General features: G+C 44.5%; 1 protein-coding gene across 4 annotated transcripts in view; it reads right to left on the bottom strand.

Annotated features, from left to right (window-relative positions):
- The window catches only part of ZNF157 (zinc finger protein 157), a 57,570-nt gene that overhangs the window by 37,385 nt on the left and 7,869 nt on the right, over positions 1 to 12,316 (bottom strand). The window contains exon 2 of one of the 4 annotated variants that reach the window (XR_010111221.1): positions 1,214 to 5,050. The exons of the other annotated variants lie outside the window; for them this stretch is intronic. The gene's annotated coding sequence lies outside the window, so the exon portion shown is untranslated. Of the gene's footprint in view, positions 1 to 1,213; positions 5,051 to 12,316 lie in introns of those variants that run through there. 4 annotated transcript variants of the gene reach the window in all.

The following is a 12,316-nucleotide window of genomic DNA, read 5'->3' as shown; positions in this document are numbered from 1 at the left end:
CGCTGCCTGGGTTCAAATCTTGGCTCTGACTCACACTCGTGCTATTACTCTGGCTAAGTTACTACCTTCCTCTGAGCCTCAGTCTTGTCATCTGTGAAATTTGGGTGAATCATACGTGGAATCATGGCCGGGTGCAGTGGCTCACACCTGTAATCCCAGCACTTTGGGAGGCCGAGGCAGGTGGATCACCTGAGGTCAGCAGTTTGAGACCAGCCTGGCCAACATGGTGAAATCCTGTCTCTACCAAAAATACAAAAATTAGCTGGGCGTGGTGGCACGCACCTGTAATCCCAGCTACTCAGGAGGCTGAAGCAGGAGAACGGCTTGAACCCGGGAGGCAGAGGTTGCAGTGAGCCAAGATCGTGCCACTGCAGTCCAGCCTAGGCAACATGAGCAAGACTCTGTCTCAAACACACACACACACACACACACACGGAATCGCTTAGGGCAGCACTGATACAGAGCTAGCACTCAAGAGTTTGTTATTCTTTCTATCATTTCACCTAGGAAGGGTGTGCTCAACTGGAAATGCTAGGTGGACTTAGAGTAACACCGTAAAATCCATCATGTGAATATTTAGCTCATGGGAATTTCACTCTTCATGCTCTGGGGTAACTAATATATATTCTATATACTCACTTGTATGACTATTCAGATCTGCTTCAGTAATCATTATTCCAATTTATATGATGAGAAGAATATAAATTTGTAAATACTTAAATACTATTATTTAATTAAATCGTCAAAGAGTTATGAGAGGCAAAGAAGGAACCTTCTCAACTGAATAACACTAAAGTGATGACACGTAAATGCTAAACATAATCCTAAATTGGATCCTTTTGCTATAATGGACGCCATTGGGACATCCAAACACGATGCAGTCCATTCGCCTTGGAACTGCCATCCACAAACCAAGCATCTTTTTGTTGGTCAGTTCAGAGCTGGAGCATTCTCCAATCGATGACAGAACCGACCAGCTCCTCCTCCATCAGTCCTGGCGGAAAGGAGTCTACCTGGTTGTGAAAACCACTAATTCCGCACTCCCCTGGCAGCATATTCTTGTACGAACCATTTCCATGTAATTATGGAACTACTCTGGGCACTGCACTCCCTATTGGAGCGTTACACCATCACCTGAGACATCATGGATATTTTAGGTTTCAAAATTATTTTATGTCCTTCAATCATAAGGGCACTTTCAATTAATGTCTAATCCAAGCTCAACTGGAAATTCTCTAGTCCAAAGTCCCAGGTTACCACTAGGAGGCGCTCTTAGGCTTTTGCCATAAGCGCCGGTCTCTGCTCCACAAAGGGCTATTGTACAGATAATCTGTCTGTGCGGCACCCCAGGTTCTATTCTATACTTCGTGGGCTTCGGCAATCTTACTGGTTCCCGTTTAGCATGTTCAAGTAATACTGGTTGAAGGGTGAATTTACAATACTAGAGAGGGGAAACATTCCACAGTCAGATACAATTTCAATCTCCATAATACATTGAGGTAAAAGAGATGCAACCATTTCAAATAAAGCCTGTTCAAATCTACAAATTTTCCAAACTTTCACCTTAATCCCATCAACCCTTATATTCCTCCATTGGGATTTCATCAACAGGTTTGAGTGTCACAATACTAGTTAGGGGAAGTGTTCCCTGTCAGTCATAATATCCATTCCCATAAAACATTCAGCTAAAACCTGTTTATTTTTATTTTTTTAAAAAAACATTTATTTATTTGAGACTTTGTCTCGCTCTGTCACCTAGACTGGAGTGCAGTGGCGCGATCTCGGCTCACTGCAGCCTCCCCGTCCCAGGCTCAAGCGATTCTCCTGCCTCAGCCTCCTGAGAAGCTGGGAGTACAGGCACGTGTCACCACACCCAGCTAACTTTTTTTTTTTAAATTTTCAGTAGAGACAGGGTTTCACCATGTTAGCCAGGCTGGTCTCGAACTCCTGACCTCAAGTGATCCACCCGCCTCGGCCTCCCAAAGTGGTGGGATTACAGGGGTGAGCAACCGCACCCAGCCACAAAGCCTGTTTAAACACATTCCAATTTTCACCCAAATGTACACCTTAATCCTATCAACTGTTACATTTCTATATTCTCCCAGTCTAGTTGTAGCCCATGTTACAGCTTCACTAATGGATTTTGGTACCTCCGTGTATGAGGCTTCCATATAAAGGAGTCCCAGAAAGTTCTCTTTTCCTCCCATTTTACCCAGAAACTTCTCTTCACCACCCATTTCATGTGCACAAAGCTTTGGGTCCCCATCCCGGGGTGGAGCCAAAGAACCTTTGCCCTTGGTCTTTTTTTTTTTTTTTTTTTCTGAGACAGAGTGCAGTGGTGCGATCATGGCTTACTGCAGGCTTGACCTCCCCAGCTCAAGTGATCCTCCCACCTCAGCTTCACAAGCAGCTGGAATTACAGGCGTGCACCACCATGCTCAGCTAATTTTTTTTATTTATTATTTTTTTTTTGTAGAGATGGGATTTCGCTATGTTGCCCAGGCTGGTTTTGAATTCCTGGGCTCAAACGATCCACCTGTCTCAGCCTCCCAAAGTGCTGGAATTACAGGTGTGAGCCACCAAACAAAGCCCAACCATCCCATTTCTTTTTTTTTTTTTTTTTTTTTTTGAGACTGAGTCCCTCTCTGTCACCCAGGCTGGAGTGCAGTGGTGCGATCTCAGCTCACTGCAACCTCTGCCTCCCGGGTTCAAGCAATTCTCCTGCCTCAGCCTCCCGAGCAGCTGGGACTACAGGTGCCCGCCACCACGCCTGGCTAATTTTTTTGTATTTTTTAGTAGAGATGGGGTTTCACCATATTGGCCAGGCTGGTCTCAAACTCCTGACCTTGTGATCCGCCCACCTCGGCCTCCCAAAGTGCTGGGATTACAGGCATAAGCCACTGCGCCCGGCCATCCCATTTCTTAATAGCCACTGAGAGATTTCCACTTTGCTGGTAGACTTGACCCTTCCCTAGGCTTCTCCCCATTTTCACGTTAATGTTTTCATTAGCAGCTGTGGGATCCCTGAAGGGAAGCTGAGGCAGCAAATTCAATGAGGCTTTTGGGTCTATTGCTGTATTTTGCAGCTGTAAGTTTACATGGGGTGCCTATGCAAAAAGACCCCTTAACCATAGCTGAATATGGCCTGGGTAATGGGCATATTCAGCGGGTGAATATCATAGGCACCATAAAGCCAGTCCCACATGGCCTGCATATGAAGCCTATCAGCTGCTTCATCAGGGGTGCTCCTCTTGGCATATGTTACACAGTCCTGTACTTAGGGTTGTGAAGGAAAATAAATCTCAGGACTCCAAAATCATTAAGCCAAAGGGTGTTAGGCAAACCTGCTTCACATTTTATTCCCAAATAAGATAGCTACAAAGATTAAAAAAAAAAAAAAAAGGCTACATGCCTCCCTCACAATTTGCCCACAAGAAAAGACCTTGTGGGCCTCAAGACCTTTACCTTAAGATGTTCTGGGCCGGGTGCGGTGGCTCATGCCTGTAATCCCAGCACTTTGGGAGGCCGAGGTGGGCGGATCACGAGGTCAGGAGTCCGAGACAAGCCTGTAATCCCAGCTACTCGGAGGCTGAGGCAGGAGAATCGCTTGAACCCGGGAGGCAGAGGTTGCAGTGAGCCGAGATCACGCCACTGCACTCCAGCCTGGGCAACAGAGCGAGACTGCGTCTCAGAAAAAAAAAAAAAAAAAAAAGTTCTGTTGAATTTCACCCTGGCAACGTAAATTGATAGCTTATCTTCACAGGTGCAGGATGACAAAGGACAGACAGAACTCAATGTCCTCCCTCTGCTCACCTGAGACAAATGGATATCTGATTGCTTCCTCTGCCCTGTTGTTTCATTAGGCAGACTATTCTATCCCCTCTCACATGTAAATTATGTATTCAGTGAAAAGCTGATCAAAGACCCAAGAGAATGCAACCTTTTGTCTCTTATCTACCTGTTACCTGGAAGCCCCCACTTCAAGTTGTCCCGCCTTTCCGAACCGAATCAGTGGACATCTAACACATACCTTGGGCACCTGTTCTCAGTATCTCCTGAGTGCTGGTTTGGAATAAGTCTCTTCAAATATTTTACAGAATTTGACTCTTTCCGCTGACAGGGTAAACACACTTTACAGTGGCTTTGAGCAAGTCTGGCATGCTAGGTCTTCCCTCATGAATAACTTCTTGTGTTTTTGTGTGTCTGGCTCAAGTACAGCCATCTGATTGGTCACTATGAGCTGTGGGTCCTGCATCAACCCAGACATGCTCTTCCACTCTACAGCATTCAAAATCAAACATACTACCCCTATCATTTAGCTACTCTCACAATCCATTTCACTAAAGGATTTTCTGGCACTATTAAGTGATTATAGTAAAGTCACAGGATACAGGCTTAATAAAAGTCAATTGTTTTCCTATATACCCGAAATGAACAATTGATATTTAAAATTAAAAACATAATACCATTTACGTTAGCACCAAAAAGATAAAATATACATAAACCTAACAAAATATGTAGAAGACATACATGAGGAAAATCAAACAAAATTTGACATGAAATATATCAGAATATATAAGTAAACAGAGAGATATTGCATGTTTATTGACAGAAATGTTAGAATAATTAGGTAGTTAGGTAGTTAGACAAGAGCAGAGCAGGAGAGCACCCCCCCTCAAACCCCACCAGGAGGTGATGGTCAGGCAGTTGTTAAAACTGTCTCTCTAAAATAATAATTGCTCCCTGCTCCTCCTCCTGCTCCTCTTCCTCCTGCTGCTCCTCCTCCTGCTGCTTCTCCTCCTCCTGCTCTTTCTCCTTCTGCTCTTCCTCCTTCTCTTTCTCCTCCTCCTGCTCCTCTTCCTCCTCCTCCTCCTTCTCTTTCTCCTCCTCCTCCTGCTCCTCCTTTTTTCTCCTGCTCCTCCTGTTCCTCCTCCTTCTCTTTCTCCTCCTCCTGCTCCTCCTTCTCTTTCTCCTCCTCCTGCTCCTCCTTCTCTTTCTCCTCCTCCTGCTCCTCTTCCTCCTCATCCTCCTCCTGCTTCTCCTGTTCCTCCTAAAAAAAAAGAATAATAATAAAAAAAATAAAAATAATAATTGGTTGCAGCTGGCGCCAGGGAAAGGCAGTCTCTCAACAGATACCAAAAAACCTGAAACTGGTGATCAGCAGCTTCCCAATAAGATCTCAGGAGTTGGGCCAGTGGGCTCAAGACATGTGCACTACGATGCAAAATGGCCGAGTTTAACTGGTATATAACCTTCCTTTAGGAACACTCCGCTGGTAAGGGAAAAACTCCTCAAGTGAGCATGCGTAGAACTTCAGTAACCACAATGCGCATGCGGCCCCTTCTCAAGCGCTGACAAGCCACAGCACATGCGGACAGCCCACCCCAAGGTAAGAATCAAAGGAGGGGTAATATAGACCCAGGAAGCATAAAACCCCAAGTCAAAGTCAAACCGCACATTTGATCTCTGAAGTCGCCTGCTTGGCCCTCTTCCAAGTGTAGTTTGCTTCCTTTCATCCTTGCTCTAAAGCTTTTTAATAAACTTTCACTACTGCTCTAAAACTTGCCCTGGTCTCTCACTCTGTCTTATGCCCCTCAAATTCTTTTTTCTGAGGAGGCAAGAATTGAGGTTGCTGCAGACCCGTATGGATTCTCTGCTGCTAAAGGGAAGACTCAATACTGTTAACATGTCAATAATTGTCCCCACCTTGATCAGGAGATTCAACATAATCCCAATCAAATTCCCACCAAATTATTTTGTGGCTATCAACAAACTGATTCTAAAGTTTATATGGAAAGGCAAAAATCCAAAGTAGTCAACATAGTACTAAACAAGAACAAAGTCAGAGGACTGAGACTACCCAACTTCATGACTTACTATAAAACTAGACTAATCAAGACAGAGGTATTGGTGAAAGAATAGGCAAATAGATCAAGGGAATAGAATAGAGAACCTAGAAATATATATACACACAAAAACAGCCAACTGATCATTGACAAAGGAGCAAAAGAAATTCGGTGAAGAAATAAGTCTTTTCAACAAATGGTGCTGGAACAACTGGACATCCATACGCAAAAAAAAAAAAAGCATCTAGACACAGTCCTTATATGTTTCACAAAAATTAACTCAAAACTGGGAGGCCAAGGCAGTGCATCACTTGAGGTCAAGAGTTCGATACCAGCCTGGCCAACATGGTGAAACCCCATCTCTACTAAAAATACAAAAATTAGTCGGTTGTGGTGGTGTGCACCTGTAGTCCCATCTGCTCCAGGGGCTGAGGCAGAATTGCTTGAACCCAGGAGGCAGAGGTTGCAGTGAGCCGAGATCGCACCACCGCACTCCAGCCTGGGTGACAAAGGCTGGAGTGCAGACCCTGTCTCAAAAAAAAAAAAAAAATTAACTCAAAATGGATTATAGATCTCTATGTAAAATGAAAAACTATAAAATTTCTATAAGATAACAAAGAAGAAAATCCAAGTAACCTTGGGTTTGGTGATGAGTTTTTAAATACAACACCAGCCAAGTGCAGTGGCTCATGCCTGTAATCACAGCACTTTGGGAGGCTGAGGTAGGTGGATCGCTTGAGCCCAGGCGTTCAAGACCAGCCTGGGCAACCTAGTGAGACCCCATCTCTATAAAAATATATATGTATATGAATACAACACCAAAAGTATGACCTGTGAAAGAAAAAAAAAACAGTACGTTGTGCATTATTAAAATTAGAAACTTCTCTTCTGTGAAAGACGCTGATGACAGAATAGACAAGCCACAGACTGGGAGAAAATATTTGCAAAACACTTATCTCATAAAGGACTTGTATTGAAACCACCGTTGTAAAATTATAATGAGAAAATTATTACAGTGAAAGAGATCCAACCTAAACCAACTCCGTCTTGCTTCTAACCTCCAAACTACCCTTGTTCATTCCTGGGCACAGACCAAACTAACTTTGAGAGGAACTTAGTTTTTTTTTTGAGACAGAGTCTGGCACTGTCGCCCAGGCTGGAGTGCAGTGGCACGATCTCGGCTCACTGCTACCTCCGCTTCCTGGGTTCAAGCGATTCTCCTGCCTCAGCCTCCCGAGTAGCTGGGATTACAGGTGCAGGCCACCACGCCCAGCTAATTTTTATAATTTTGTAGAGACGAGGTTTCACCATGTTGGCCAGGCTGGTCTCAAACTTCTGACCTCAGGTGATCTGCCTGCGTCGGCCTAAGTGCTGGGATTACAGGCATGAGCCACCGCGCCCAGCGTGAGAGGAACTTGGCTTATAGTTTAACGTTGAAACAAAGAGGATAACAGCCCTTTCCCAAAACAAACCCCCTTCCTGCCTGGGGATTAGACTGCCTTTGTAGGACTAAGAAATTAGCCACAAGATTAGAAGTAATGATTCAGGAGTCATGCAACTAGAGACTACAAGATTCTGACTCTAGCCAAATTGTTCCTGGGAATAACATCACAATTGTAAAACCTAAGATTAGTGCTTGAGATATTTTGCAGACTCTGCACTTAATTGATCAGTTGGGACCACCCAGATCCATAAACTGGCTCGATCTGGTCTTGTGGCCCCCACCCAGGCACTGACTCAGCACAAGAGGACAGCTTCAACTCCTATGATTTGATCCATGACCTGACCAATCAGCACTTCTAACTCACTGGTCCCTACCCACCAAATTATCGTTAAAAACTCCGATCCCCAACTTTTCAGGGAGACTGATTTGAGTAATAATAAAAATTCCAGTCTCCCGTACAGCTGGCTCTGCGTGAATTATTCTTTCTCTAGTGCAGTTCCCCTGTCTTAATATCAGCTCTGTCTAGGCAGCGGGCAAGGGGAACCCATTGGGAGGTTATAGTATCCGAAACATACAAAGAACTATTAAACTCAACAATAAGAAAACAAACTACTCAATTAAAAAGTGGGCAAAAGATCTGAAAAGATGACCTCATCAAAGACATTCAGATGGTAAATAAGCATATAAAAAGGTCCTCAACATCATGTCACTAGAGAATTGCAAATTAAAACAAGGAGATAGGATCACACACCTATTAGAATGTTTTTTTTTTTTTTTTTAAAAAGGCTGGGCATGGTGGCTCACACCTGTAATCCCAGCACTTTGGGAGGCTGAGGCGGGAGGATCATTTGAAGCCAGGAGTTCAAGACCAGCCTGGGCAACATGGTGAAACCCCATCTCTACTAAAAATACAAAAATTAGCCAGGCATGGTGGCACATGCTTGTAGTCCCAGCTACTCTTGGGAGGTTGAGGTGGGAGGATCACCTGAACCCGGGGAGGTTGAGGCTCCAGCGAGCTGTGATCATACCACTGCACTGTCTCAAAATAATTAATTAATTAATTAAAAAGCTGACAATACCAAATGCTGGTGTAACTGCCCAATGGCTTCACCTTGCCTGTTACCCAGACAGAGCAGATTTATTAAGACAGAGAAACTGCAATAGAGAAAGAGTAATTCACACAGAGTAATTCACAAAGACCCAGAATTGTATTAATACTCAAATCAGTCTCCCCGAGCATTTGGGGATCAGAGTTTTTAAAGGATAATTTGGTGGGGCGGGGGGCAGGGGTAGGGGAGAGCCAGTGTAAGCCGGGAGTGCTGATTGGTCAGGTCAAAGATGAATCCGTAGGGAATGGAAGCTGTCTTCCTGTGCTGAGTCAGTTCCTGGGTGGGGGCCACAAGATCAGATGAGCCAATTTATCGATCTGGGTGTTGCCAGCTGATCCATTAGGTCCAGGGTCTGCAAAATATCTCAAGCACTGATCTTAGGAGCAGTTTAGAGAGAGTCAGAATCTTGTAGTCTCCGGCTGCATGACTCCTAAACCATAATTTCTATCTGGTTATTCCTACAAAGGCAACTTGTTATTCCTACAAAGGCAATCTAGTCCCCAGGCAAGCAGGGGATTTGCCTTGGGAAAAGCCTGTTACCATCTTTGTTTTAAACTATAAACTAAGTTCCTCCCTAAGTTAGTTCAGCCTATGCTCGGGAATGAACAAGGACAGCTCGGAGGTTTGAAGAAAGATGGGGTTGATCAGATTAGATCTCTTTCACTGTCTCAGTTACAATTTTGCAATGGTGGTTTCATTGGTGAAGATGAGGAGTAACAGTAATACTCATTCATTGCTGGTGGGAATGCAAAATGGTGAAAAACTTGGGAAGACAGTTGGTAAGTTTCCCTTTTTTTTTTTTTTTTTTTTGAGACGGAGTTTCACTCTTGTTGCCCAAGCTGGAGTACAATGACGCGATCGTGGCTCACTGCAACCTCTGCCTCTCAGGTTCAAGCCATTCTCCTGCCTCAGCCTCTCAAGTAGCTGGGATTACAGATACCTGCCATCACACCCAGCTAATTTTTTGTATTTATAGTAGAGACGGGATTTCACCATGTTGGCCAGGCTGGTCTCGAACTCCTGACTTCAGGTGATCCACCTGCCTCAGCCTCCCAAAGTGCTGGGATTATAGGTGTGAGCCATTACGCCCTGCCTGGGCAGTTTCTTATAAAGTTTATAAAGCTTATATGACATAGCAGTTATGCTCCTAGTTATTTAGCCAATTGAGTTCAAAACATGTTCACACAAAAATCCGCACATGAATGTTCATAGTAGCTTTTTTCATCATTGCTAAAACCTACAAACAATGAAAGTGCCCTTCGGTAGGTGAAGGAATAAGCAAACTGTGGTACTTCCAATTCTTGGAACTATCAAACCACAAAAAAACATGGAGGAACCTTAAATACAAATTGCTAAGTGAAAGAAGCCAGTTTGAAAAGACTACATACTGCATGATTCCAACTACATGACATTTTAGAAAAGGCAAAACTAGACCTGGCATAATAGCTCACATCTGTAAATCCCAGCACTTTGGGAGGCTGAGGTGGGCAAATTGCTTGAGCCCGAGTTCAAGACCACACTGGGCAACATGGTAAAACCGTGTCTCTATAAAAAATACTGAAAATTAGCCAGACATGGTGGCATGTGCCTGTGGTCCTAACTACCCAGGAGGCTGAGATGGGAGGATCACCTGAGCCTGGGAGGTAGAGGCTGCAGTGAGCAGTGATCACACCACGGCACTCCTGCCTGGGCAACAGAGTGAGGCACAGTGTCAAAAAAAAAAAAAAAGGCAAAACTACAAAGACAGTAAAAAATGAGTGGTTGATAGAGGTTCGGGCAGAGGGAAAGGCAGGATGAATCGCTGAAGCACAGGTGAAATGGAATGAAACTGTATGAAGCTGCACTGGTGGATATATGTCATGATCTATTTGCCAAAACCCCTATGTACAACACAAAGCAGTGAGCCTTGCTATAAACTGTAGGCTAAAATTAATAGTAATATATCACTATCAGTTCATTAATTTTTACAAATGTACCACACTAATGCAAGATGTGAATAATAGGGAAAACTGCACCAGTTGTGGGGGGGGGGGGGTGAGGAGGTGACAGCATATGGAATTATAGGTACTATCTTAACTTTTCTGTACCTCTAAAACTGTATTAAAAATGATTGTCGGCCAGGCACCGTGGCTCATGCCTATAATCCCAGCACTTTGGGAGGCCGAGATGGGTGGATCACGAGGTCAGGAGTTCAAGGCCAGCCTGGCCAACATGGTGAAACCCTGTCTCTACTAAAAATACAAAAATTAGCCAGGCATGGTGGTGCACACCTGTAATCCCAGCTACTCGGGAGGCTGAGGCAGGAGAATTACTTGAACCCGGGAGGCAGAGGTTGCAGTGAGCCAAGATCGTGCCACTGCACTCCAGCCTGGGTGACAGAGCAAGACTCTGAAAAAAAAAAAAGATTGTCAGCCGGGCTCAGGGCTCACGCCTGTAATCCCAGAACTTTGGGAGGCTGAGGTCAGGAGCTTGAGACCAACCTGGCCAACATGGTGAAACCCCATGTCTACTAAAAATACAAAAAAATTAGCCAGGCATCATGGCGGGTGCCTGCAATCCCAGCTACTTGGGAGGCTGAGGCAGGAGAATAGCTTGAACCTGGGACACAGAGGTGGCAGTGAGCCGAGATTGCATCACTGCACTCCAGCCTGGGTGACAGATCGAGACTCCATCTCACAAAAAAAAAAAAAAAAAAAAAAAGATTGCTGGGCGTGGTGGCTCACACCTGTAATCCCAGCATTTTGGGAGGCCAAGGCGGGTGGATCACCTGAGGTCAGGAGTTGGAGACCAGTCTGGCCAACATGGTGAAACCCTGTCTGTACTAAAAATACAAAAAATTAGCAGGGTATGGTGTTGGGTGCCTGTAATCCCAGCTACTCAGGAGGCTAAGGCATGAGAATCGCTTGGGCCGGGGAGGCAGAGGTTGCAGTGAGCCAAGATCACATCACTGCACTCCAGCCTGGGCGATAGAGTGAGACTCTGTCTCAAAAAAAAAAAAAAAAAAAAAAAAAAAAGATTGTCTATTAATTCTGTTCTATATGCACTTGGCATACAATCCCACAATTGTTCTCGCATGCATTTACCCCACTGTGTAGGAGTAGAAATACAAACACAGTTTCTCCTACTAGACTCTCATAACAGGCTGTGACAACAGATGAGTGAGGGATTTTCCTCACACATCAAGCAAGAGGTCAATTCTGCAGTAGACAACAGCTGGGTGTCCTCCAATTCAATTCCATTCTGACACTATCTGCCAGGATATAGCATCAGGTCCCACAGGTTGAGGGCTCAGTTCTGAAGACTACCCCCACTTCAGACTCCAGAGCTTCGTACTGACCAGCTACAAGTCAAGCTTCCCACAATCCCCTCCTAGGGTTCAATTAATTTGCTAGAGTTGCTCATAGAACTCAAGGAAAGGCTGGGAGTAGTGGCTCATGCCTGTAATGCCAGCACTTTGGGAGGCTAAGGAGAGAGGATTGATTGAGGCCAGGAGTTCAAGACCAGCCTGGGAAACAAAGTGACACCTCATCTGTAAAAAAAAAAAAAAAAAATTTTTTTTAATTAGCCGGGCGTGGTGGCACACACCTGTGGTCCTAGCTACTTGGAAGGATCACTTGAACCCGGGAGGCTGAGGCTGCAGTAAGCAAGCTGTCACTGCACTCCAGCCTGGGCGACAGAGAGACCCTGCATTTAAAAAAAAAAAAAAAAACTCAGGGAAATGTGGAGTCCTAATTAGGGAAAAGGAGTTGCTCCAGGACATATAAACAAAAAGAAGATGCAGATAAGTTTAAGTTATAGGTCTGTCTTTCTTTATGGCCCAGGACATATAGTCCTCTTGAGCAAATAATGTACATAACTCACAAACTTCCTGCTTATCATCAAACACTCCAATTAATCATCAAACACCTTGGCTGACA

This window comes from Pan paniscus, chromosome X (assembly GCF_029289425.2).
Source record: "Pan paniscus chromosome X, NHGRI_mPanPan1-v2.0_pri, whole genome shotgun sequence".
NCBI classification, from domain to species: Eukaryota; Metazoa; Chordata; class Mammalia; order Primates; family Hominidae; genus Pan; species Pan paniscus.
The sequence above is the reverse complement of the archived record's forward strand: the minus strand, read 5'-3'. Positions and strand labels throughout refer to the sequence as shown.